The sequence below is a fragment of the Elaeis guineensis genome, chromosome 16 (genome assembly GCF_000442705.2).
Source record: "Elaeis guineensis isolate ETL-2024a chromosome 16, EG11, whole genome shotgun sequence".
Lineage (NCBI taxonomy): Eukaryota > Viridiplantae > Streptophyta > Magnoliopsida > Arecales > Arecaceae > Elaeis > Elaeis guineensis.
The window spans coordinates 11,925,187-11,948,469 of NC_026008.2; positions in this window are offsets into that span (position 1 = coordinate 11,925,187).

Consider the following 23,283-nt stretch of genomic DNA (forward strand, 5'->3'; position numbering starts at 1 on the left):
TGTTATCACAACCTGTTAATGTAGTCTATTCAACTGGCAAGCATCCTAGATTAGATAGTGTGTCAGATATCTACTTATGGCACTGTAGGCTAGGTCATATAAACAAGAACAGAATAAACAGGTTGACTCAAGAGGGAATCCTCGAAGTTAGTGATTGTGAATCACTTTCAATCTGTGAGTCCTGTTTTCTTGGTAAAATGACCAAGTCACCTTTTACTGGAAAAGGTGAGAGAGCTACTGAGCTCTTGAGCCTAGTACATACTGATGTATGTGGGCCCATGAGCACCAGTGCTAGAGGTGGATATTTCTACTTCATAACTTTCACGGATGACCTATCCCAATATGGATATGTCTATCTGATGAAACATAAGTCGGATTCATTTGAAATGTTCAAACGATTCTGAAGTGAAGTAGAAAAATAAACTGGGAAGAGTATTAAAACTCTTCGATCTGATCGAGGAGGAGAATACCTTTCTAGTGAGTTTCTCACATATCTAGGAGAGAATGGGATTCTCTTCCAATGGACTCCTCCAGGAACACCACAGCATAATGGTGTGTTTGAAAGGAGGAATCGGACTTTGTTAGACATGGTCCGATCCATGATGGGTTTTTGCTAGCTTGCTGATATCCTTCTGGGGATATGCACTCGAATCGGCCTGTTATCTGTTAAATAGGATTCCAAGTAAGTCTGTAATTAAGACTCCATATGAGATATGGACAGGGCGTAAGCCAGTACTTTCACACCTTAGGGTCTGGGGGTGCCCGACCTATGTCAAACGATTAGTCACAGACAAACTTGGACCTAGGTCTGACAAATGCTCATTCATAGGGTACCCCAAAGAGACAAAAGGATATTTTTTCTACCATGCTGATGAACAAAAGGTGTTCGTCAGCCTTAAGGCAATCTTTTTAGAAAAGGAGTTCCTTGGTGAAGGAACCGTTGCCTCTAAGGTTGAACTTGATGAAGTTCAACAGGTAGAAAGACCGACACCAATAGCTGAACCTGAGTCGGATATGATTAGATCACATCCGAAGCCCAATATACCTGCACCATTAAGGCGATCCGGTAGAGTACCGTGTCAGCTGGACAGATACTACGGTTTCTTGGTCCGGGACGGTGATCCCATCGAACTTGATGAGAATAATGAGGATCCGATCACCTATATGGATGCTATGCAGAGACTTGATTCTGAGAAATGGCTTAAAGCCATGAAATTCGAAATGGAGTCCATGAAGGTCAATGATGTATGGACATTGGTTGACCCACCTGAAGGGGTTAAACCCATTGGGTGTAAATGGGTCTTCAAAAGGAAGAGGGGCGCAGACGGAAAGGTGGAGACCTATAAAGCCCGTCTGGTTGCCAAGGGGTATCGTCAACGTTATGGTATTGACTATGACGAGATATTTTCCCCTGTGGCAATGCTCAAATCTATTCGGATAATGCTTGCAATAGCTGCCCATCTGGATTATGAGATCTGGCAGATGGATGTAGAGACAGCTTTTCTGAATGGAGAGCTGACTGAAGAGGTGTATATGATACAACCTGAAGGGTTTACATCCACAGATGAGTCCAAGGTGTGCAAGCTTCAGAGATCCATTTATGGACTGAAGCAAGCTTCTCGGAGTTGGAACATGCATTTTGATAAGGTGATCAAAATGTATGGCTTCATTAAGAATGGAGAAGAGCCCTACATCTATAAATGGGCAAATAGTCCAGTTGTGGTATTCCTTGTCTTGTACATGGATGACATTCTCTTAATCGGGAATGACATCCCCACACTACAGAGAATAAAAGTTTGGTTGTCATTACAGTTTTTCATGAAGGACTTGGATGAAGCATCCTACATCCTAGGGATGAAGATCTATAGGGATAGATCTAAAAGGATGCTTGGGTTATCCCAGTCCATGTACATAGACACTGTGCTGAAGAGGTTCAGCATGGAGAATTCCAAGAAGGGCTATCTACCGATAGGCCAAGGAATTTCTCTCTTTAAGAAGGATTGTCCGACAACTCCTGAAGAGAGAGAGCGTATGAGTAGAGTCCCATATGCTTCAGCCGTGGGATCTATCACGTACGCCATGACATGTACAAGACCAGATGTGGCATACTCACTAGGAGTAGTGAGTAGATACCAATCTCATCCTGGAGAGAATCACTGGAAAGTGTTTAAAGCCATCCTTAAGTATTTGAGAAATACTAAGGACCAATGGTTGGTTTATGGCAAGTCAGATCTGAAACTTGTGGGGTTCACAGACTCTAGCTTTCAATCTGACCATGATGACAGCAGGAGCGTGTCGGGTTATATCTTTACTCTGAATGATGGAGCCATCTGCTGGAAGAGTTCCAAGCAGCATACTGTGGTGGACTCTGTTTGTGAAGCGGAGTACATCGCAGCATCGGATGCTGCAAAGGAAGCTGTGTGGCTGAGGAAATCCATCACTGAGCTCGAAGTAGCACCCTCCCTTGATGGTCCGGTCCTGCTCTACTGTGACAGCACTGGTGCCATAGCTCAGGTGAAGGAACCCAAAGCACATCAGCAGACGAAGCACATCTTGCGCCGCTTCCACTTGATCCGGGAGATCGTGGATCGAGGTGACGTCGACCTTCAGAAGATCGACGGAAAAGAGAACCTAGTCGACCCCTTCACTAAAGCCCTGGCAATAAAGGAGTTCGACAACCACAAGTCGAAGATGGGTATTAGATACTGTGCCGAGTGGCTTTAGGACAAGTGGGAGTTGTTGGGAAATATGTCCCAAAAAGCCAATCGTCAAGCTGTTGACGGTTGAGCAACCAAGTATTGTAATTGATTTGTTAATAAATAAAATATATTTGGCATCTTCATCATAAGCTTTCATCTTATAATAAACTCCGTTGTTATGATGAAGTCCTTAGGACTATTTAGGTTCGATAAAGAGAGGATTTATCGATTAGTCCTTAAAACTGTTCACGACCAAATGATAGGCTGTTAATAAGGACGACAGCTTCTATCGAGCATAGGTCACTGTAGGCCATATGGGTTGGTTGTCCTCTTAACCAAGGAGTGTGGAGACACTGGTATGGCATACAGGTGAGATGTAAGGGTACATCATCATTGAACATGACCAACTCCAGAGTATTCTACTGTCGAGAATATCTCTGATGGGATATAGGTATAAGTGTCCCTTAGACCTGAGATCGCCTCAGTAACTTGCAAGCAACTCATTGTGCTTTGGTACTGGACTAACTGAATTTCTAATTCAGGGATGGAAGGCTTCTGGGCACAGTCAAGTACTTGCAAAGTCAGAGTGTGATCGAGATGGGATTGACCACTCCAAGAGTTGGAGAAGAATGAGTCGCTGTATTTCAATTTAGCAAAACCTTGGCCAGGGTAATCCATCAGATGGATTTGATATTTTGAAATACAATGTGGACAACCTGATCAGAGTTGACAGTTGAGCTCTGGGGTGTCCTATGATCATTTTGGTCAAGGGGATGAATTATATGAAAACTATATCCGCATGGGTTCTAAGGATGTTGTTCTACACATTTGACCTATCCGGTCATCGGGTACCATTGCTAGATGGTCACTTTGATTGGTATAAAAATTTATTCCTATGCTACTGGCTTAGGTTCGGAGCTATGAGGTCACACACATTAGAGTTTATGATCCGATCAGATGGTTGATCAATGATTAAGAATCATTCTAGGGTTAAATGATCAATACGATTGATATTTAACCCAGTGCAAGTGTTGCAGGAGGATCGATTAGCAATTCGATTGCTAATTGACTTAATTTGATTAAGCCAATGGGCTGAAATTACGTCTAATTAAATATGATTTAATTAGATTTATTTTGGACTTGATTGGATCAAGTCCAATTGGTTTATTGTATAAGCCAAGTGCAAGGAAAAACTAGTCCTAGTTCAACTAGGACTTGGGTCAATCTAATTTCTAATTTGATTAGAAAATTAAATCAGATTTAAATATAATTTAATCTGATTAAATTAGGTTCTTAATTGGGTTAAGACCTATTTTAATTGGGTTGATCTAATTTTGATTTGATTTGGTTTGGGAAACCAAATTAAAACAAGTCATAAGACAGAATCCTAGTAAGACTAGGATTCCACCTTGCGCCACATAATCCTTCTCCACGCCCTCTCTCTTATTCAACGCCAATCTCCACTTATTTTGTGTGACAAAAGCCCTCTCCCAGATCTATCCCACGTTCACAAAAGGTCTCCTCTCTTCTTTCTTACATGGAAGGTGGTTTGGATCAAATCTAAAAGGAATAAGTTTGGATTTCGAATTCTATGAGATAGAGTTTTAGAAATCCAAAACTCTTTCAATTTTGCACCGAATTTATCCAAATTTTTTTTGGAATTTTTGTGGTTTTTAGGGTATATATTTTGCACCCTTTTCTGATGATCCATGCATGAAAATATGAAGGAGGTGCTCAAGAGTTGGGCATCCCTTAACTTGCCATGTTTGGATAAGCCTTGACTAGGTGTTTGACCTAGACAAGGACTCTATCATATCTCTCTATATAAGATGAGTTTCTTCATGACATTTTAGGAGACATTAAATATTTGAGATACCTTTGTGCCATCCAAAAATCAGAGAGAAATACCTTTGGGTGTCTAGAGAGAAAAACGTGAAGAAGAAGAGGGTCTTCTTCTAGGGTTTTTGTTTTCATGTCTTTCCTCCCTCCATCTTGAGTTTCCTGAGAGTGTCTCAGATCTGAAACTCCTCCTTCTACTTTTCATCTTTGGAAGAGTCCAAATCAAGAAGGAGGCACCTGATCAACCATCAAAGAAGGATCAGCGCAGTACTAGCATACTGTGCTGATTTCCTGAAGCAGGACTTCTGATCGAGATTCGTGGGCTCGTGTGGATGACTCCTAGAGGCCGGATGCGTGTGCGGCTTGCAACATCATCCTCAAGCCCAGATCAGTAAGGTTAGAACGTCTAACTTGCAAGGTAATAGATCTGATCTATTGTTTAATACATACATTAGATGTAGTATAGAAACATGTTGATATGATCAACATGTAGTTCATGCTATATTTATATATTTTAATTTCTGATTTAATGCCATGTAATAATCATGTAATAGGATCTTAGATCTAGGGATTTTTTGATCTTAGAAAATAAATTTTGATTTATTTTAGTCTTCCGCTGTATGATCTTGAAAAAGTTTCAAGATCTAACCCTCTTTTTTTCAAGATCTAACCCTGAAACTCTAGATCTGGTTCCTTCAATTGGATCTATGAACATATTTGTCATAAATTTAAATTATTTAAAATATTTAAATAAGTCCATAATAAGGTAGAGAAACAAATTTGGAAGAGCATTGAAATTCTTCAGTCAGACCGAAGAGGAGAATGCATTTCAAGTAAGCTTTGATATATCTAAAAAAGAATAGGATTCTCTCCTGTTGGAATCGACTTTGTTAGACATAGTTCGATCTATGATGGAGTTTACAAGTCTGCCAGTCTCCATTTAAGGTTATGCTCTTAAGACTGCTTGTTATGTTCTGAACTGGATTTCAAATTCATTAGTTGCAAGGACTCCATATGAGATATAGACTAGGCATAAGCTGATACTTTGTTACCTTGGGGTTTGGGAGTGTTTGTTTTATGTCAAGCATTTGCAAACCGATTAGCTTGGATCTCGATTCTATATATATTATTCTACAAGATAATTCTAAAGAATCTAGGGGATATAACTTTTATCTTGCTAAAAAATAAAAGTTGTTTGGCATTCCTTTTAAGAAAATGAGTACCTTGGTGAAGATACTGATGCCTTTAATATGAAACTTATGAAGTTCGATAGGTAGAAGAACCGACATAATCTAGTGAACTCATAGAACCGAATTTGATCAGATCAAATTCGAAACCTGTTGTAGAGGCACCATTAAGGAGATTTGATAGAGTACCATATCCGTCGGATAGATACTTTAATATCTAGGTCCGGGATATGAACTTGTTGAACTCAATGAGAATAATAAGGATCTAATCACCTACATGGATACCATGCAGAGGTTCGACTCTGAATAATAGCTTGGAGCCATAAATCCAAAATGGAGTCCATGAAGGTCAATGGTGTATGGACACTCATTGATCCACTAGAAGGGGTAATGCCCATAGAGTGTAAGTGGATCTCCAATAGGACCAGAGTAGCGCAGATGAGAAGGTGGAGATCTACAAAGCTCGTCTGGTTGCCTAAAGATATTGTCAACATTATGGTATTTACCATAACAAGATATTTTCTTTTGTGGCAATGCTAAATATTTTGGAGTTGAAACGTGTATTTTAATAAGTGATCGAAACGCATGGCTTCATTGAGGATGAAGAAGAACCACGCAAATACAAATGGGTTAATAGTTCTATGAGCATATTTCTTGTCCTGTATGTGAATGAAACTCTCTTAATCGAAAATGATGTTCCTTACATTATAGGGAATAAAGATTTTGCTATTATCATAATTTGTTATGATCTAGGTGGTGTGCCCAAGGCCCAGGGGACCAAGGCTAAGGCCAAGGTCCATCATTCATGAGGGCTTCATGGAGGCTCTAGGGCTAGTTGGGCCCTAGGTTGAAAGGCTGTGGGCCTTTCGGGTTCTTGAGGTCTAAGTTATGTGGGCCTCAAGGGACCAACTCTTTATGGGTCAGGTCTGGGCCTAGGATAGGTGAGATTAGATCGAGTCATGGGTGTACATGGGCTTGGATTAACCTAATTTCCCATAGAGTTGGTCAAGGGAGTTTTGGATTTGGGTCACTTGACCCTGTATTTATATATACATGTACTTGTATAGGTTTGATCAAGCCAAGTAATAGATGACTCTTTCTCTCAAGTCTCTCTCTCTCTTCTCCCTCTCTCTCCAGCCATCCTCCATGCCCCAGGAGCAAGAAACCCTAGGGTTTCTTGCCGCCAGGTCCAGATAAGGAAAGAAAGAAGGGAGGCGCTAGCCCCTTCCTCCTTGCAGTCGCCAACCAGATTGCTCCCCTCCTCTCTTGCAGTCACCCAAACACTAGGTCCAGGACCTAGAATCTTTTGAGAAGAGGTTTGTACAAGTCCATCTCAGATCTGGAGTTGATCTGAGGTCGTTTGAGGCACGGGTGAGATCTCCATCAACAGTTCTACAGGAAAGGCTGCAGCAGGACAGATCTGCAAGGTCTATCTCCATCTAACTTCTTCCCTATCTAAAATATCCCAATTTGAGATTTACAAATTGAAAGACCTCAGTCCAGGCCTGATCTGGTTGGGTACCAAATCTTGGATTTTTTAGAGGTGATTTCAGAGGCGTTCTTCATCTGGAATGAAAGGCTAACGAAGAAGACAGCAACCAGGCTGAATTTGTCAAGGGCCTTGGATCGAGTCTAGAAGTCTCCAGATTTGTTTGTTGCTGGTTCTACTACACCCAAGGTCCATGGGAGGAGCCAGAATCATGCTCCAATAGTTGGTATCAGAGCCACAGTGGTGAGGAAGTGGTTCCAAGTGCGAGAAGTTGAAGATCCCAAGTGCTGAAAATTTTTAGCAAGGTACCATCAAGGTATATTCTACACTTCTTGATTTTATATTGCTTGTTTGGCTTGAAACCAGTCATGGGAAGCAATATAAAGGTCGAGTTCGAGATGTTTGATGGCAAGAAGAATTTTTTCATGTGAAAAATCCAGGTGGAGGATTTTCTGGTGCAAGCAGATCTGGATCAGACTTTGGATGAGAAGCCTGAGGGAATGACAGATAGACAGTGGGCATCGTTGGAGAAGAAAGTATGCTCGGTGATCAGAGGAAGCTTGGCGGATGCAGCATTGTATTCGGTGCTGGAAGAAAAGACCCCGAAGGGCCTTTGGTCGAAGTTGCACACCATGTACATGGGGAAGAATATGTGCAACAAGCTGATGCTGAAGAAGAGGTTGTACAGTCTTCGGATGCAGGAGGGATCTGATGTGATTGGCCACATTCAGAGGTTCGACCAGTTGTGCATGGAGTTGGTGAATATCGGGGGGAAGCTGGATGAGGAGGACAAGTCCCTGTTGCTTTTGTGTTCACTACCAGGATCATATGATTCTTTGGTGACTACACTGCTCATGGCAAGGAGACTCTGGAATATGAGGACATGGTCTCGATGCTGAGGTCTAATGAGTAGAGGGAAAAGTTGATCAGAGATCGGGCTCCCCAGGAAAGTTTGGCAGTAGGGGAGAGGACAGGTAGAGGCATAGGTAGAAGCAAGTCCAAGGGGCGGTCCAAGTCCAGGAAGAGAAAGAAAGAGATGAAATGCTTCAAGTGCAATGAGTTCGGGCACTTCAAGTGAGAATATCCACTATGGAAGAGCAAGAAGGGAGAAAGAAGTGGCTCAGAATCAGTGAGTGCAGTTGCTGGGCAGCAGGTGAAGGATGATCTACTTGTGGTATCAGATGGTCACAGGCATTACACAGAGGAGTGGACACTAGACTCTGTGTTCTCACATCACTACACACCACACAGGTCTTGGTTTGCGACATACACCAAGACAGATGAGGGATCAGTGACTCTAGGCGACAATCATCCTTGCAAGGTGGCTGGGATAGTGACAGTCAGGGTGAGGATGTTTGATGGGATTGTGAGGACATTGACAAATGTAAAGCACATCCCGGAGCTGAAAAAGAATCTGGTGTCACTAGGCTACTTGGAGCGCAGTGGATACAGCTTCAGCAGTAGGGCTAGAAGCGGAGTACTGAACATCTCCAATGGAGCTATGGTAGTGATGAGAGATAGGAGGTTAGACAATAACCTCTATCGCATGGAGGGATCTGTGGTGACTGGAGAGTCTGATGCAGCAGCTGCAGCACAGGACCAGCAGGGGGCCTACAGGATGTGGCACTACCGCCTAGGCCACATGGGTGACCGGGGGCTGAGGGAGTTGAGTAGGAGAGGACTTATCTCTGATCTGGAGGATGGTGCTACAGGGGAGATCTGTGAGCCTTGCCAGATGGGAAAGTAGAGGAGAGTTCAGTTCAACATCAGTACAGCTCGCAGTGCAGCCCCTCTGGAGTTAGTACACACGGATGTGTGGGGACCAGCCTCAGTTTTAGCTAGGATTGGGGCCAGATACTTCATGATCCTGATTGATGATTTCTCAAGGAAACTCTGGATTTACTTCATGAGAGAGAAGTCAGAGGTCTTCACCAAGTTTAAGATCTGGAGAGCTGAGGTGGAGAAGGAGCAGGAGAGAAGCGTGAAGTGTCTGAGGTCAGACAATGGCGGGGAGTACACCAACAGAGAGTTCCAGGACTACTGTGAGGAGTGTGGGATCAAGAGACACTTCTCAGTTAAGGGGACTCCATAGCAGAATAGGGTGGCCAAGAGGATGAACAGAACACTTTTGGAAAAGGCACGATGCATGAGGCTGCAGGCAGGGCTTCCAAAAGAGTTCTGGGTTGACACAGTTGACGCAGCCGGTTACTTGATCAATCGATCACCTCACACCAGGTTGGATGGCAGGCTTCCAGAGGAGGTGTGGTCTGGGAGGACAGTTGGGCTGGGCCATCTACGGGTATTTGGGTGCACGGCCTATGTACACATTGGAGCTGGTGAGTGGAGCAAGCTAGACGCCAGATCATGCAAGGCGATGTTTCTAGGCTATCCGCGAGGAGTCAAGGGATACAGGCTGTGGGATCCCTTGGAAAAGAAGGTCATCATTAGTCGGGATGTGATTTTTGATGAGGAGTCAGTTCTACGGAGGCGAGCAGGCATTGAGGAGCAGCAGGAGCAGGAGGAGGTCCAGCAGGGCACTGCTGGACAGCTAACCTCTTTGATTTTGCCTCTTGCAGGTACTACTGGAGGACATAACATTCAGGTGGAGTACCTACCTATGGTGTCTCCACAGGTGGAGAGGACTCAGATGGATGATCGAGGTGAAGAGGTCCAGCAGGAGCGAGCTGGATCGAGGACTGATATCGGTGTTGCCCTACACAAGCCCAAGAGGACCATCAGGCAACCGGACCGATATGGCTTCGAGGAGACGCTATCATATGCCCTGGTGATAGCGAATGGAGACCCATATATGTATCAAGAGGCTATTGAGAGCCAGGACAGAGAGCGATGGGTCCAGACGATGTTCGAGGAGATGCAGTCTCTCCATCAGAATCAGATGTGGCGATTTGTGCAGTTGCCACAGGGGAAGAGGCCTATTGGCTGCAAATGGGTCTACAGTCGCAAGGACAGAGTGGAGTTGGTTGAGGCCTTGGGACACCAAGGTAGAGATTGTTATGATCCAGGTGGTGTGCCCAAGGCCTAGGGGATCAAGGCTAAGGCCAAGGTCCATCATTCATGAGGGCTTCATGGAGGCTCTAGGGCTAGTTGGGCCCTAGGTTGAAAGGCTGTGGGCCTTTCGGATTCTTGAGGTCTAAGTTATGTGGGCCTCAAGGGACCAACTCTTTATGGGCCAGGTCTGGACCTAAGATAGGTGAGATTAGGTCGAGTCATGGGTGTACATGGGCTTGGGTTAACCTACTCTCCCATAGAGTTGGTCAAGGGAGTTTTGGGTTTGGGTCACTTGACCCTATGTTTATATATACATGTACTTGTATAGGTTTGATCAAGCCAAGTAATAGATGACTCTTTCTCTCAAGTCTCTCTCTCTCTTCTCCCTCCCTCTCCAGCCATCCTCCATGCCCCAGGAGCAAGAAACCCTAGGGTTTCTTGCTGCCAGGTCCAGATAAGGAAAGAAAGAAGGGAGGTGCTAGCCCCTTCCTCCTTGCAGCCGCCAACCAGATTGCTTTCCTCCTCTCTTGCAGTCACCCAAACACCAGGTCAAGGACTTGGAATCTCTTAAGAAGAGGTTGGTACAAGTCCCTCTCAGATCTGGAGTTGATCTGAGGTCGTTTGAGGTGCAGGTGAGATCTCCATCAACAGATCTATAGGAAAGGCTGCAGCAGGACAGATCTGCAAGGTCTGTCTCCATCTATCTTCTTCCCTATCTAGAATATCCTGATTTGAGATCTACAAATTGAAAGACCTCAATCCAGGCATGATCTAGTTGGGTACCAGATCTTGGATTTTTTAGAGGTGATTTCAAAGGTGTTCTTCATCTGGAATGAAAGGCTGATGAAGAAGACAGCAACCAGGCTGATTTCGTCAAGGGCCTTGGATCGAGTCCAGAAGTCTCCAAATTTGTTCGTTGCTAGTTCCGCTGCACCCAAGATCCATGAGAGGAGCCGAGATCATGCTCCAATATAATTCTCCATAAAGGACTTGGAAAAAGCATCTCTCATCCTAGGGATGAAGATCTATAGAGATAGATCTAAGAGATTGCTTGGGTTTTTCAAGTCCAACATACATAGGATGTTTATGAGTAGAATTTATTCTATCATGTACACCATGTATGAGAACTTGATATGGTATACTTACTAGGGTAGTGAGTGGATACCTACAAGATTCGGATGAGAATCACTGGAACATCATTCTTAAGTATTTGAGAAATACTAAGGACCGGTGACTCGGTTATGGAAAATTTAACTTAAAACTTGTGGAGTATGACTTCAATTTTTAGTTGAACATAATAATAGCAAGAATGTGTTGGAATACATCCTTACCTTAAATAATGGAGCAATCTGCTGGAAAGGTTTCAAGCAGAAAAATATAGCTGTTGGGTATAAAATACCCCCAGCTGAAGTTTGTAAAAGGCCGACCCTCCCAGGGCTTTTCCGGCTTCCGACTTTGTGTGGCATCTTTCTGAACTCCCTCGACCGTCCGAGCTTCCATAATGGCATCCAAACTTCTCCAATCATGAGCTTCTCCATTCATCTACCGGATTGCTCCAAACATCCTCTGAACTCTGCTATTAGCCGATTTTCTACAGTGATCAACTATTCTCTGAATCCCTTCCTGACTTCTTCCGGCCACAAACGACTCTACTCCGAACTTCTTCCGAACTTCATCAATGTCCGAGCCTCTCTGACAATGGGATTTCTACAGTAACCAGACTCCATCCAAGTTTTTTCGATGGTCGACCACCTTCCGGATTCCATCCGAGCTGCTACGAGAATCGGATTTCAACCAAACTCCTACAGTGGATGGATCCCAGACAAATTTCGACAATGAAAGGGCTCCACCAGTCGGATCTCTACTCCGAACTTCTACTGCAAGCGATCTACTCCGAACTTCTACTATAAGCGATCTACTCCAAACTTCTACTACAAGCGGTCTACTCCGGATCTCTACTGTAAGCGAATTCTATCCGAGCTTCTACTGTAAACGAATTCCTTCCGAACTCCTATTACAGGCGGACTTCAGCTGAGCTTCTCCAATAAGCGGTCCCCATCCAGACTTCTACAAGAATCGAACTCCATCTGAACTTCCATAGTGGATGGATTTCGGACGAACTTCTACAACAGACGGGCTCCAGCAGCTGGATTTCTACAACAGCCGACCGCCTCCGATGTCTGCCGTACCTCCCCAGCTATCAACCTTCAACAACGCCAACCAGACTTTCACAGGATCCTCCAGACTCCTCCAGCAGACGAACCTCCCTAACACCATCCGAAGTCTATTCTGTCGGCCGACCCTCTATCGGATTCCTCATGAAATCGGACTTTCCCAATAGAAAATCCCCATCCAAGCTTCTACAACAGATGACTTCCACCTGCAGCAACAACGCTCTAGGCACCCAACAATAGTGGACTCATCAGCAACCTCAAAAACATCCAAGTTTCTCCGGATTGCTGAGACAGAGAGCCATTCCGCTCCATCAGACATCCCAATCGAGCTTCAGCCATCAGGCCCAAACTCACTGGTGAGTCATGACAATGGCCACTACTCTGCTCCACTCCCTGTAATGGATTCCACGTGGCTCCACCACTCTCTGACAGGTCGCGACAAAGGACACCACTCCACTCTCCGTAACAAACTCCACGTGGCCCTGAACGGCCCCCTGACGCCACTACTCTCCGTAACAAACTCCACGTGGCCCTGAACGACCCACTACCAGACAGTTACAAACGTCGCTGTCAATCAGTTACGTTCTCCGTCTATAAAAAGGGATCCCCAGATACGTTCTTCTTTGAGCTCAAAATTCTATCTCGAAACTCTACTAAAATTCCCATTCGAACACTCCATTTCTGTTAAGATAGAGTACTGACTTGAGCATCGGAGGGTCTTGCCGGAGCACCCCCAACTCTGGTTTAGACTTTCCTTGCAGGTCCCGATGGCAGATGTGACCCCTCGACTCCAGCTTCTCCGACGTCGGTGAAATTCTGCACCAACAGAATTGGCGCTAGAGGAAGGGTCCCTGTGTCTTCATAGTACCCTTATTCTTAAAGGAGTGCTCAACAGGACCATCTCCGATCATCCTCTCTGACATCTTCCTCTCCTTCTCCTACTAGATCTCCACCTGATGCCTCCCCGAAAGGCATCCACCAGGCGATCCATGACCTCTGCAGCCAGATCTCAGTGAGCTCCGCAAGCTCCAACCTCATCTCCAGTTTCTCAGGTTCCTCCTCCTCCGGCAACGGCAGTCGGCATGGAGCAGCTCAACTTGTTGGTTCAACAGGTCAGAGGCCTCACCGAAGCAGTGCAGGCCATGCAGCAGCAGCCGCAGGCATCAGTGCGACTGGAAAGAGAATCGTCGGAGTTCCAGAATCCGATGACCGGGCGGGCCACTTGGGCCAGCCACCCTGTCTTCCCCAGAAAGGGGAAGCAGAAGGCAGAGAGCCCTCCATCCGATCATGATTCCACCCTCTGAGAGTCCCTACCTCCGTTCCACCAGAAGACCCTCGAGGCTCGCAGTCGAGAGGACCTCCTGGATCAAAGATTCTAGGAGATGAATTGACGGATTGAAGAGCTCCGTCGTGCTCCTACTGCTTACGGTGAGGACATCTGCACTGACCCTCCTTTCTCTCAAATGATCATGCAAGAGCCAATCTCGTCGAACTTCAAGCTCCCCCAATTCGAGAGCTACGATGGGACCTCAGATCCGGTTGACCACCTGGAGGCCTTCCAGACCATGATGCTGCTCCATGGCGCACCAGACGCCATCCTGTGCCAAACTTTCCCATCTACCTTGAAGGGAGCAGCAAGAAATTGGTACTCGACATTGAAATTGGGTACTATCTTCTCCTTTGATCAGATGAGCCATCAGTTCGTTGCTCATTTTGTTAGCAGCCGGCATCCCCGGTGAGGTTCGGAGTCCCTCATCAACATCAAGCATAAAGAAGAAGAATCCATCCGAACTTACGTCAACCGTTTTAACACCGCCGTGTTGGAGGTCCAGAACTTGGACCAATCAGTTGCAATGGCTGCCTTGAAGAGCGGTCTTCAAAAGAATGATCTTTTATTTTTTTTGAAAAAGAAGTATCCCAGGGACTTCGCTGATCTACTGGCTCGGGCCGAAGGATATGCCCGAGCAGAGGAAGCCTTCAAGCTGAAGGACGAGGAGGCCGCAAAGGAGTAGTAGGCAGGCGACTCTAGTAAGCTCGCAATTGAAAAAAGATCGAGTAAAACTCAGCCACATTCTCGAACTCCCTCCGAACACAAGCATGTCCAGACTCCTCCCCGGGCTCGTAGGCAGAGAAGCTCGGACCGCAGAGTTCGGCGGGACTCTCCCCTAGGAAGATTCTGCAGCTATGCCCCTATCAATGCATCGAAAACCCAAGTACTGATGGAGGTCAGGGAGCAGCTGCCAAGGTCGGAAAGGATGCGCACACACCCCGGGAAGCGCAACCCTAAAAAGTTCTGCCTCTACCATCGTGACCACGGTCACGACGTGGAGGAGTGCATTTAGCTCTAAGACGAGATCGAAGAGCTCATCAGATGAGGTGGGCTTGACAGATTCATTCGACGCCGGCCTCAAGGTAAGGAAGATCGGCTGAGGGCCCTGCCACAAACGGAGCCGCCAAGGAGGGAAGAGTAGCCTGAAGATCGGCCTCCAATCGAGATCATCAACTCCATCTCTGGAGGACCTCGACGGGGAGCAGGCCTTCCGCAATTATGGGATTCAAAAAATCTATGAATGTATTACCAACAACTTTGCCCTAAATAAAAATTTCTTTCATATTTGCATATCTTTTCTTTTGGCATGAGCTTGTAACGACAGGGAGTAGCTTTTTCAGACAATCAAAACACGGCCATGTTAGGAACAAGAGGAGAACCTCGTCCTAACATGAGTAAAGTCGAAGGCCCGATTATTTTAAGATTGGATGGGGGGAGAGGCTCTTACAACGGTCCTTATGTGCCCTCACAGCCATGTTAGGAATAGGAGGAGAACCTCATCCTAACATGAGCAAAGTCGAAGGCTCGATTATTTTAAGACCGGATGGGGGGAGAGGCCCTTACAACGACCCTTATGTGCCCCCACAGCCATGTTAAGAACAGGAGGAGAACCTCATCCTAACATAAGCAAAGTCGAAGGTCTGGTTATTTAGAGATCGGAAGGGGGAAGAGGCCCTTGCAACGGCCCTTACGTGCCCCCACAGCCCTGTTAGGAACAGGAGGAGAACCTCATCCTAACATGAGCTAAAATCGACTGCGTCGGGAACAGAAGGAGAACCTCATCATGACATAAACGAAGATCCGATCGTTCAAGACTGGATAAGGAGGAAAGCCTCCTCAATGGCTCCTCTACACTCCCACAATCCCATTAAGAGCAGAGAGAAAACCCTCACTCGAACACAAAAAAAAAGGAGGGAGATGAAAAGGGAAAGTGATGAACTACACCAGTGATAAGTGAAAAACAAACTACATCAAAGACACAAGGGACCTCATCTCAACGAGGAAGGAGACTCTTATCAGAAATCCTCAGTCTCTAAGAGGAAACTCAACACAGGTCGAGAAAAAATCAACTTTTTCAAGGTAACGAGAAGTTCGGGCCCCCAAGCTCAAGTACCGGGAGGAAGCGTCAAACTCAAATGGCCTCGAAAAGACCTATGATCATAAATAAAAAGGGCAAATCAACACGGCGACAACCAGGAACCTTCAAACAACATCGACATAGAATAAGACAAAAGATAAAAAAAGTTCGATAAACGATGACTCAAAGCAAGAATAGATGAGGAATTACAAACAACGCCGACGTCGAACAAGACGGAAGATAAAAGAAGTTTGGTAAATGATAACTTAATACAAGAATGGATAAGATAATGGAAAATTTTCTTTTCATTTCATTAGTGAAGTATACATTACAAAGCCCTGAAGGCCAAAAAAGAAAAATGATAGGAAAAGAAAAAGAATACATGGAAGGACGAAAGCTAAAAAGAAGCTCTAAGGAAGCTCGGCTTCTTCTGACTTCGAGCTCTCGGTTTCAGTCATTATTAGGGATTACTTTAAGTTTTTGACTTCTTCTTTTAGTTTCATCTTTCTTAGCAGCATCTCCCGGTACATCTGGTGGAACCACCGGCTTTCGCCCTCCGACTCTCGAAGCCTCTCCCTCAGGACCTCGGACTCCACCTCGATATCCTTGACCGCCTGCTGCTCGTGAGCCAGCTGAATCTTCAGCCGCTGCAGTTCGGCCTTCTCCTACCCAAGGGCCACAGACAGTTCTTCCATGGTCCCCCTCAAGGAGCGGAGCTCATCAGAGCCTTGTGCAGAGGCAGGCTGGACTCTCTCAGACAACTGCCTCTGAAGGCGGGCAACTTCGTCGGTCGCCATCTTGAGCTTCCTTTGGTAGTCCTCTACTTGCCCGCACCAGCCAACTCGGTAGGCATCGTAGTTCGCCTCAGCGTCCTGTAACTCCTTTTGAAGGTTGAAGAATTTTTTCGACCAGTCTCGATCGTGTTCGGCCTGAGTTGCGAGCCAGGACGAGCTCCCTTCCAACTGACCGATCTTCTCCCGTGCAGCCGCCAGCTCAACTTCAAGAGAGCTGATCTTGGAAGCCTGAGTCCAAGATCGATCGCTGGTGCATTTTCGAAGTTCCTCAAGCTCCGCCATGAAGTCGGCCTTCCTCCGAGTGTATTCCATGAAACCCTTTTTGTGAAGGTCTCAAAATCGAGTAGCCTCCACAGTGACTTCTGAATGGCTCTTTCTCAGCCGGTGAAGTTTGTCATCCAGCTTCTTAGATTTCTTCATCAAGTAATGAACTTTTCTTCTGAGATCCCGGATCATCGACTTCAGAGGAATCTCCTGTGGTAGGAGAAGAGCTTCGACAGGGCACTGTCATTGGGAGACAAGAGCACCACAACTCAAATTAGTGCAAGAAGACAAAAGAGAAGGAAAAAAATGTAGAAGAAGAAAAAAGAGCTCTCTGTAAAGAAGAATTCGATTTCATTGATTAAATAGTTTTCAAGTATAAGAGAACAAAGAAAAGTCACCACAAAGAAAAAATACAAAATTAGAGGTTTCGGACCTCTAGGACAGAAGTGGAGGAGCTCGGCGCCCTCGGAAGGTCGGTTGCGGCAGCCGCAATGGTCGAAGAGGTCCCGACTGGAGGAGAACCGACAGCGGCTTCGGAAGGTCCGGCTTCATCGTCGGACGCCTCATCCAGGAAGTCAAGGTCTAGTTCGGGAAACTTTTCGACCACCTTCTCTTAGCAGAGCTCGAAACCCTTGATGAAGGCATCCTGGCCGAACTGGACCTGCAGATCCTCCATCTCAGAGGAGGTCTTGAACTCCTCCACTGCTCGGGCCCCTACCTCTGAGACTAGGGACGGGATCTGCACCTTCAGCTCGGAGACCTGCGCCTTCAGTTCGGAGATCTCGACCTCTGCCTTCTTTCTTTCCTCCTCCAAGATGGCCCTCAAATCGAACGAGGTTTGTCCCTCCTTCTGCATCACCTCCTGGAGACTTGTGACCTCGGTGATCTTCTCCTTGAGGCGGACGGCCTCAGTCAGGCGACCTTCCTCTGCCTGGGCTGCCTCCCTCTTAGCGTTCTTCATTGCTTCGATGTTGGCGATGAGCTGGTGTCCAATCTGCAAGAGAGGCTGGGGAGTCAATATAAAGGCTAAGGAGTAAACTAAGTAAAGAAGCAAGAAGAAGAAAAAAGTGAATTGACCTACCTTGAGAAAGGATCCCAAAGAGTCCCAGACCCACTGCTCAGGATCAGCAAGGATGATCCTATGGACGACCTCGGGCAGAATACACCTTTCGACCAGCCTCTTTATTAAATCTCTATTGTTGAAGGGATTTTCCCCCAGATCTTCCTAGGAGCCATCGGCCCCCTCGATGGCAGCCTTGCGGCTGTGTCTCTTGCGGGCCAGGGTCTTCTTCCTCCTCCTTTTGACCCTCGGTGCCCCCTCAGGACAAGCCTCTGGAGTGGGAACCTCGGCTGGGGGGCTCCGTGAAAAGGCTCGGGGGACTTCAGGCTCGACGTCAGAGGGGGCGTCGATGGCAACGGCCACCTGAGCAGGCACGGCCGAGCTCATCTCTTCTGTCCTAGCTCTCTTCGCCGACTCTGAAGTCGTGGCACCTTTTCTCTTGTGGGTCTTGAGACCCTGGGTTAACCTCCGAGCCACGCCTGTGTCCATGTCTGCAACAAAAGAAGATCGACACGGCTCAGAAATAAAATAAGAGAAAGGACAAGTAGCAATATATATATATATATATATATATATATATATATAAAATAATGATGGTATCGGTAGGGTCAAAAGGGCTCAGGCCGATGTTGAATAAGAGTTGTTCCTTCAGAAGGTCAGAAAGGAGGGGGGTTGGATAGGCCTCAAGCTTATTAGAGGCTTCGAGGTCGTCCCTTTCCAGGCTAGAAGCTCGGCGGATGAAATCCCTCAGAGAGCCCCAGGGGGGGTAATCCCAGCTCCAAGATCGGGCATCGGACATAGAAGTACCTCTCCTTCCAGTTGTGGATAGAAGAGGGGGTGCCTTTCAACAATCCCTTTCTACCGAACTGGGGGGAGAAGTACGATCAGTCCTTTGCTGAAGGGTGACGCTTGAAGGTATAGAAATTCCTAAACAAAGAAAGGGCTGGCTGGACTTCGGCTAGGCGATAGAGGGAAAGAAACCCTATCAAAAATCTAAAGGAGTTCAGTGCTACAAAGACTAAAAAAATGTTTAAAAAGTGGAAGAGAGCGATGACAAAAGGCGGGAGCGAAAGTCGAAGCCCGGCGCAGAAAGCTTCTTGGTATAAACAGAAGCAGCCAGGGGGAGGAGTGCTAGCCCGACCAGTTGGCCCGAGAAGCTCCAGCTCGTACTCCAGAGGAACCCCATACTGAATCCTAATCGGTGAGAGTTCCTCCAGAGTCAAAGAGCTGGGGATGGTGTCTGGTACAAAGATCAGATGAGGTTCATCTACAGAACTAAGGTTTTAGGGAGCTGGGATGGACAAACTCCTAGAACTGTTAGAGGAGGAAGTGCTGGAGGACATTATGAATCGAGCAAAAACCCTAAAAATCCAAGAAAAATTGGGAAAAATAAGAGATGGGGCGCTCGTGGAAAACTGAACAGGCAGAATGTAACAAAAGAAAAATGGAAGAAGAACAGCAAGAGGAAAAATGAAGAGGGAAGTTCTAAAACTAACCTAGGCTGATCCGAAGGATGCAGAGATGGGGACGACTCGAAGAGCACCTAAGGCCAAAAAAGATGCTGAGGAAGGACAAAACTCTCAAGAAGAAGAAGGGCACCAACAGGACTCTCAGGCAAAGTGAAATCCCCGGAAGGGGGGAGTGGGTTTAAATAGGCAATAGGGCCCTATGCAGTAATGATTGCAGATCTCCTCTAGCCGACATACACTCGCCGCATGTCCCACTCACCATGGCAGGCAGCTAAAAATGACTGACAGCTGATAAAATCATTATTGCATTGTACCTAGAGCAACACTCCAATAGAAATTCTGAAAAAATCTTTTTGGATCGTCTCGATTTGAAAAGGCTCCGGCACCAGCGTGCCAAATGCCAAAATATCTGGAAACCACCGAGTGCGAAAATCAAGGGAGGCAACTTCGATTGTAAAAAAGTCTCTATACTTCCTTCATTCAAAACCCGAACTCGAAAGTAGGGGGACTGGTGTTGGGTATAAAATACCCCCAGCCGAAGTTTGTAAAAGGCCGACCCTCCCAGGGATTTTCTGGCTTGCGACCTTGTGTGGCGTCTTTCTGAACTCCCTCAACCGTCTGAGCTTCCATAATGGCATCCGGGCTTCTCCAATCATGAGCTTCTCTATTCATTTACCGGATTGCTCCAAACGCCCTCTGAACTCCGCTAACAGCCGATTTTCTATAGTGATCGACTATTCTCCAAATCCCTTCCAGACTTCTTCCGACCACGGACGACTCTACTCCAAACTTCTTCCGAACTTTGTCAATGTCTGAACTTCTTCGACAATGAGATTTCTACAGTAACCAGACTCCATCCAAGTTTCTACGGCGATCGACCACCTTCTGAATTCCATCCGAGCTCCTACGAGAATCGGATTTCAGTCGAACTCCTACAGTGGATGGATCCCAGATTAATTTCGACAACGAAAGGGATCCACTAGCCAAATCTCTACTCTGAATTTCTACTGCAAGCGGTCTACTCCGAACTTCTACTACAAGCGGTCTACTCCGGATCTCTACTGTAAGTGAATTCTATCCGAGCTTCTACTGTAAACGAATTCCTTTCGAACTCCTATTACAGGCAGACTTCAGCCGAGCTTCTCCAATAAGTGGTCCCCATCTGAACTTCTACAAGAAGCAGACTCCATCTGAACTTCCTTAGTGGATGGATTTCGGATGAACTTCTACAACAGATGGGCTCCAGCAGCTGGATTTCTTCAACGGCCGACTACCTCCGGTGTCTGTCGTATCTCCCCAGCCATCAACCTTTAACAACGCCAACCAGACTTCCACAGGATCCTCCAGACTCCTCCAGCGGACGAACCTCCCCAACACCATCCTAAGTCCACTGCCGGTCGACCCTCTGCCAGATTTCTCATGAAACCAAACTTTTCCAACAGAAAGTCCCCATTCGAGCTTCTACAATAGATGACTTCTGCCTGCAGCATCAGCGCTCTAGGCACCCAACAACAGTGGACTCGTCAGCAACCTCGAAAATATCCGAGCTTCCTCTGGATTGCTGAGACAGAGAGTCACTCCGCTCCATCAGACGTCCCAGATGAGCTTCAGCCATCAGGCCCAAACTCTCTGGCGAGTAACGACAATGGCCACTACTCTGCTCCACTCCCTGTAACGGATTCCACGTGGCTCCACCACTCTCTGACAAGTCGCGACAACAGACACCACTCTACTCTCCGTAACAAACTTCACTTAGCCCTGAACGGCCCCATGATGCCACTACTCTCCGTAACAAACTCCGCATGGCCCTGAACGGCCCACTACCAGGCGGTTACAGATGTCGCTGTCAATCAGTTACGCTCTCCGTCTATAAAAAGGGACCCCCAGATACGTTCTTCTCTAAGCTCAAAATTCTATCTTGAAACTCTGCTAAAATTCTCATTCGAGCACTCCATTTTTGTTGAGGCAGAGTACAGACTTGAGTGTCGGAGGATCTTGCCGGAGCACCCCCAACTCCAGTTTAGAGTTCCCTTGCAGGTTCCGATGGCGGACGTGACCCCTCGACTCCAGCTTCTCCGACGTCGGTGGAATTTTGCACCAACAATAGCCAAATTCAAATTGCGAGGCATAATGCATTACAACATTCGATGCTTGCTAGGAAGCTATGTAATTGTACAGGTTCACTGACAAGCTAGGAGTGGCACCCTCTGATGATGGTCCTACTATATTGTACAGCACTAGAGCCATAGCTCATGCTAAGGAGCTAAAGTCCCATTAGCTTACCAGGCATTCTGCATCGCTACCATCTTATTTAGAAAAGTCTGTTAAGGTGACGTCAATTTTTAGAAGATCGACAGAAAGGAGAATGTGACCAACCCATTTTACTAAAGTCTTGATATCTAGGAGTTTTGAGATGATAAATCAAAGATGGATATGTGATACTATACTGATTGACTTTAGTCCAAGTGAGAGTTATTGAGAATTGTATCCTAAAGCCAATCGTTTGACGATTGCGCTAATTATAAATGTGTATGAATTGATAAATAATAAAAGCTATTTGATATTTTTTATTATAAAGATACATCTTCTAATGAACTTCTATATTGTAATAAAGTACTTAGGACTATTTTGATCGATAAAAAAGAATTTATCATGTAGTCCTTAAATTGGTTCGTGACCAAACGATACGCTATTACTAGGATGATAGTGATATCAAGTGTAGGTCATTGTATGCCATATGCATTGGTTGTCTTCATAACCAAATAGTTTGGAGATGCTAGTATGGCATGCAGATGAGATGTAGCAGTATATCGTCACTGAACGTGACCAACTGTGGAGTACTCTACTATCAAGGGTAGCTCGTGAAGGGTATGGGTATAAGTGTCCCTCTGACCTAAGATCACCACAATGACTTGCAAGCAATTCATTGTACTTTGGTGTCGAACTAACTAAATTTTTAATTCAGTGATGAAAGATTTTTGAGTATAGTCAAATACTTGTCAAGTCGGTGTCTGAGTCAAGATAGGATTGACCCCTTCAAATTAGTAGGAGATATGCATCAGTGTATTTTAATTTAGCAAAATCTGAGTCCGGATAATCTATGTGATGGATTTAAAAAAGATTAAAATATAATATGGATGACTTATCTAGGATTGACAGTTAAATCTTAGGTCATTCTCAAGTATTAGGATTAAAAGGATGAATTATACGGTAACCATACGCCAATAGGTTTTTGAATATTGCTTCACCATCATTCGACCTATCCGGACATCGGATCATCATTGCTAGATGGTTACATCGATTGATTTAAAAAGTTATTCCTATGCTACCAACTTAAGTTCGAACCTATAGGGTCACACTCAAAAGAAGTTTCTGATTGATCATGTGGCTGATCAATGATTGAGAATCGTTCAAAGGCTTAATCATCAATTTAATTGATGGTTAACCTTATGCAAAAATTATAATAAATTAATTCATCAAATATTAGTAAATTAATAAAAGATTAATTAGTAATTAGATTATTGATTAGCTCAATTTGATTAAGCAAAGAAGATTAAATAAAATTTAATTGAATTTGATTCAATTAGGTTGGGCCTAATTAGGTCATGAGATGATCTAATTGCTAAGGAAGAATTATCCCTCATTTGATCAAAATTTTGATTCAATCAATTTTTAATTTGATTAAAATTTGATTAAAAATTTATGAACATAATTAGATTAGATTTTGTATATTTTATTTGGGCTAAACCAGATGTGATTTGGTTTGGATTCAGATAAGGAAATTAAGAGTCCTTATTGTAATAGGACTCTTCTCCCTATGCCAACCCAAATTGTATGCCATATATCTCCACACAAAATTATTTTGTGTGAGATTTTTTCATGCCAAAGAGTC